At 47.4% G+C, this 5586-nt stretch overlaps 1 protein-coding gene across 1 annotated transcript in view; it reads right to left on the reverse strand.

Moving 5' to 3' along the window:
• The window catches only part of AGBL3 (ATP/GTP binding protein like 3), a 54431-nt gene extending 54398 nt beyond the window's left edge, over positions 1-33 (reverse strand). Inside the window, exon 1 of the mRNA XM_029910850.1 lies at positions 16-33. The gene's annotated coding sequence lies outside the window, so the exon portion shown is untranslated. The remainder of the gene's footprint in view (positions 1-15) is intronic.
• Positions 34-5586: the final 5553 nt, after the last annotated feature.

A 5586-nucleotide genomic window follows, 5' to 3' on the forward strand; every position in this document is an offset into this window, starting at 1 on the left:
CCCCCTCTCACTTACCCCGCCCCCTCTATGTTAATGCAGGCTCCGGGCCCCTAACCGCGCATACCGTACCCGAGCCCCGCCCCAGCCCCGCCCCCTCTGGGCGCGCCCCGCCCCGGGCCCAGGCGCGGAGCCCAAAGGGGCGGAAATCCCGCCCATGAGCGGCCGCCCGGTTGCCTCAGCAACCGAGTTCTCCACAAGTCTCGCGAGAATTTTGCCCGCTCCCTTCCCTGGCGATGAGCCCCGACCCGCGGTGTAGGCGCAGAGCCCACGGGGCGGGGGCGGGGTGACTAGTTCCCGGGCTGTAGCGGGGCCTCTTCCCCCGGGTCCCCTCCCGCAGCGCTTGCCCCGCAACGTCCCCCTTTGCCAGGGACCCCGCCCCCCGCAGCTGCCCTGATAGGAAGGAACCCGGGGTTGGAGGGGGAGCCACCGTCAGCCCCCCACGTTATGAGGTTGCCTCCAGCTCATACCACGGGCAAACCCGAACAAAGTTGGGGTGTTTCTGGCTTGTGAGCCCTCGGATTTTGTAGCTTTCCTCTGCCCAGCTGTGGGTGGACACTTGCTTTAAATGATTCCATCTATAAAGCAAGAAAGGGAGGAGTCTCATGTAATCCCTGGGACTCCAGAAGATGGGGCTTTATGCTGCAAGAGTTGGCAACTCTGACACTAGTCTAGGCTGGGATTCTTGGGAAATCTCCCAATACTGCACTGCATAGCCTCCTGTGCAGCTCCCCTGATGGGTATTGATGGTGGGAGGGGGAGTATTAGTGCAGATAGCTCTCCAGTGGAAAAAGCAGAGTTGCAAACAGTGAGAGATTTTCCTGTAAATTGATAGTTGAAATGCTGCAGACACAACCTCAGAGGGCTGATCACCTTCACCCTAGATCAAAATTTCCATGTGGTTCCAGTTGGTTACTAAGCATTTAAAAAACTAGTATTGAAATATAACCCAGAAGAACCAACTAAAATGTTTCAACTAAGGTTTCCATTTGGGCAATCAGAGACTGTCCTCGTTTCTCTAGAGCTGAGGTCTCAGGGTCATGAGGAATTGAGATTATTTAGGTGAGGCAGTGCACAAAGCAGCATGACCTAATGGCTAGAGTGTTGGACTAGAATTCAGGAGACTTGAGTTCTATTTCTGGCTTGGCCACTAGCCTGCTGGGAGACTTTGAACAAGTCACTTGACCTCTCTCAGCCTCAGTGTTCTGATCTGTGAAGTGGGGATAATGATATGGACCAAAGGTAGGACTTGTGCATTCCTGGAATATAGGACATTCTAGTACGGCTGGGAATGGTGTGGGCTTGCCCTCACTGGTGTGACCTTGCCTGCATTGTGCATGTGATTTCAGACCACATGGGGGATGCACTTTTGAAGAGTGCGCTGCTCCTCCTGTACTGATGTGGTGTGTGCAAGGTCATGCCGGTGGAGTGACTAAGGTGACCAGACAGCAAATGTGAAAAATTTTGTCTCGGTGCCAGATGGGACAAGCTTGAAAAAGCAGGACTGCCAAGTTCAGTGGTGCCCAACCTTGTTACACAGGAGAGCCACATAAAATTAAGAACAACCTTGTGTGGGCCAAACAGATTCTACATATTTTAATAAGATTTAAAGTCACCTGTATTGATTTATATTTTAAGTTCGGCTTGTTTCGTATGTAATTAGGTTATTTCTATGTATGGTATTGTTTATTTACACACTTGTGTGACCTAAAATGATGTAAACACAATGACAAAAAACTAATGAATTGCCTGTTAGTATATTGTGTTGAAGTAGGCCCCAGGCCTTATGAAATGCTCTGGTGAGCCCTGTATGACCCATGGGCTGTAGGTTGGGCATACCGGGTCTAGTTTAAAACCAGATGCATGGCCTGCCTATACAACAGACAAAATGCTTTGAAATGTACTGAAGAAGAGAGCTGTATAAGAGCTACTCTTAAGGCTGTAAGAAAGTTGTGATTTTTTTTGGTTCAAAAGTTGCAGCCACAGTTTGTTAAAGCTGCAGTTTTGGAGCGGTCAGCTCAAGTACCACAAAAGGTAGTGTGCGGGCAGGGCCGGTGCAACCCATTAAGCGACCTAGGCGGTTGCCTAGGGCACTACAATTTGGGGGGCGGCGACCGTGGCGGTATTTCGGCGGCGGGACCTTCCGCCATCTCTGTGGGGGGCGGCATTTCGGGGCGGGACCTTCCGCCGCCTAGGGCGGCAGAAAAGCTGGTGGTGCTCCTGTGTGCGGGGGAGCAGGTGTGTATAGGCAGCTGTGGGGAGATAGGACCTAAACTCTTGTTTTGTAACTGACTAGATGTTGAGTTGGCAGCAGGGTCCTTTACCCTCCTATGGGGCTGGATACCCCTCCCGCCCCAATTCTGTGTCTGGCTCTCTCCTCTGCATCCCCTTTCCTCCCCTCTGGCAAAGTACCAATGAAGGACAAACTCACTAGTGCTGCCCCAGGGTTGGGGTTGGCTTGCTGGGTGCTTGCAGTGCTTGGGACAGACTCTGCCTGCGGCACCATGCTGGGGCCTTGCCGACTCCCCTCCCCACTTACTGCTGGGCTCTGGGGTCAAGCTCTGCTCATCCTGCTCCTGGGTAGCCAGGTGGCCCAGTGAGCCAGAGGTGGGAGAGCCTGGCCCTGACCTGCACAGCTCCCGGGCCCTCTCCTTGTCTGCCCCCACCCCCACTCCCACCACAAGTGCCAGGTCACACAATGCCACTTACTCAGATTTGGCCCAGATGCCCCTCCGCATAACAGAGGGATGTCTGGGACAAATTGGAGCGAATGGCAATGCAGAAAAGTTGCAGAGTGTGTGGAAAGTTGCAGTTTCCCCAACAAAATTGCGGCCCACCATTTTCTTTCATGTCCTTATTTATACTGCCTTTGCTGCTTCTGTATTGTGTATGGAAGACAGCAGTTTCCAAGGGCCGTAAATCCAACACTTCACAAGAGCTCAAGTTCACAGTACAATAAAAGGAGTAACATACATTGCTATCAAAGTAAATATAATCAAGTAAACCTTGCCCCTAAATCCTGCAAATAAATATTAATTAACCACCACCTCCTCCTAGCGCCACATGCTATTAAATAGGGTTAAAAGTAATTTACCTTAAATGCTGATTTTTCTTGTGGATCCCTCAGGTTTATTCCTTTAAACTTCAGTTGTTTTACATAATGCTATTGAAATGTTGATGTTATTGAAGTGTTAATAATTATGGATTAGTAAATACAAGTGAGTTTGGGTATGTGGAAGACTGAGAAGTCACTTTCTTAAAAGAGTAGCCTTCCTTTTATGCTGCATGCTTTGTAAACTTTTGAGCCCTAGATAAATAATAGATTCTGTTGGCTTTCTTGCCTTGCTAATGAGAAGGCAGCATCATGAAAGACATCCCCAGTCTATTGTTGCAGGCAACTGTCAGGGATCTAAGAGTGGCAGTGAAGAAGGGCAAGGAATGATATAAACAAAGAAATTAAGAGTGAAAGTCCACCTAGGTCCCCTCCCTCCGCAAAAGTACATTGACATACAGGAGAAATGGTGCTGTATTATGAAGCAATCATTCTTTCGGGTTAATGAAATGGAACAGACTAAGTGATGAAATTATAGAGAAACAGAAAGAGGCTGAGCATGGCTTGCATTTGGATATTAATTTTTATTCCTGTAGGATTTGTCTAACCCAGCACTTGCTATGTAAATTACCACAGAGTGGAAATTTAGGTTCCTCTTATTAGCATAATATGTTTATCTTGTGACTTCGAAAGGATCCTGTTTCTCACTGCTGAGTCATTACAGCAGGGAGGCTTCATATAACTGTTGACTTGCTGAGTGGCAGTACATGGCAAATTAGACACAGAAAATATGTCAGGCCTCTTCCTTTCTTAGGACAGAGAATTCAGAAAAGGGGAGCCTATAAATGATGCACCATAAGAACAGGAATCTCTAGCTTATGATTTTTCTGTACTTGCCTGATGTCAGATCAAATTGCATACAAAGAACAGCAATAGAGGCACTCAGGGATCATAAAGTATTCATCCTTGCATGGAGCCTATACAGTGACTAGTGAGAATAGTGACATCATGTCCCCAGAGGTGTGCAGTATTGCAAACTTAATTCTTTTCACACTCTAACTCAGCATTCTAGCTAACTAATTACTGGGACTGAATTGTCTAGGGGATCAGAATTTAAAGGGGGCGGATAGATGGCATTGAGATTGCAGGGGTAATGGTAGTGGCGGTTAAAGAGAGGGATACAAAGAAGTAGTGTTGTAGAAAAGTAGATTGTATTTTCTAAATGGACAACCTACCCTGTATTCTCAATTACTGAGGGACAATCCTCACTCATTGCTATATTTGCTTTCCACAACCAACTCTCTGTATAACTTTTCATGAGTGATGTACCTGAATACTTGGATGCTAATATCTAAACTGTATTCTTAAATGTATTCACCTAAATTTGGGTTATTGCTGATTATGCACTATATATATCTTCTGACTTTAAAAACAAACCTTGTATGTGTGGATAATCTAAGCACTATGCCCAGATGTGTACACACTTTTTTCTTAACCTGTGTACTATATAATTTTTTAACATTAGCTTTAATAACATTTTTAAATCTGTAAAAGAAATTTTAGATTGGACATAGCAAATTACTGTAATGGCGTAAATTGTAATGAAATGCATGTTACTGATATGGCACTCCCTGCAAAGGATTAAATACAGAGTCTTGCCCAAAGGACTTCCCAAGGACTATCTACAGTCCTAAAGGGGACTGTGTGGGTTAAGCAGTCTCTTTCCTCTGGACCATGACTCCCAGCAGGGGCACACAAAGGTTCTTGAAAGCCTGGGACAAAATCTGAAACTGAGGCCCTACCCTTACAAAAACACACACACACACACACACCACAAGGGGGTGCAAAAACAGAGGCCAGTTACAAAAACACAAATGTGAGGCCCTAGGTTTGGGGGTTGAAGAGCAAGCTCGCCTTGCACTCACCCTGTTGCTCAGCCACAGCTCCTGTCCTGCTGGGCTAGGGCCAGACTCCCCACTCTGGGTGTTGTGATCTGGAGCACAGGGTCTGAAACTAGAAATATGAAATATAACTCTGAGGGCCTATCGTCATTATGCAAAGTGTGGGCCATTAATGGTGGTTTGGAATCTTGATGACTCCCATTAACCAGGACAATTGTCTGCAGATGGCTGTGTTTTACCTGTAAGTCTTCCTGTATACGTGTGTGCTGGCAAGTGGGCAATGAAGTCTTGCAGTGATGTGATCATGTCACCTGAACTGGAATCCATCTTTAACCTGGTGTCTTTCCATTGAGAAGGAGGGGGTGGAAACCCAGAGAGGGACAAAGGATTCCCGCCTTATGCAAAAGATATATAAAGGGGTGGAACAGAACAAAGGGGAGAGAGGAGCCATCATGAAGAATCCCCTAGCTACCACCTGAGCTGGAACAAGAGGTGAATCAGGGGAAAGAATTGTGCCCAGGCCTGGAAGCAGGGCCGGCTTTAAGCCGATTCGGCCGATTCCCCGGAATGGGGCCCCGCGCCTAAGAGGGCCCCGCAACGTCCGGGGCTGCCAGCGGAGCGGAAAAAAAAAAAAAA

This window comes from Terrapene carolina, unplaced genomic scaffold (genome assembly GCF_002925995.2).
Source record: "Terrapene carolina triunguis isolate 2854851 unplaced genomic scaffold, T_m_triunguis-2.0 Scaffold68, whole genome shotgun sequence".
NCBI classification, from domain to species: Eukaryota; Metazoa; Chordata; order Testudines; family Emydidae; genus Terrapene; species Terrapene triunguis.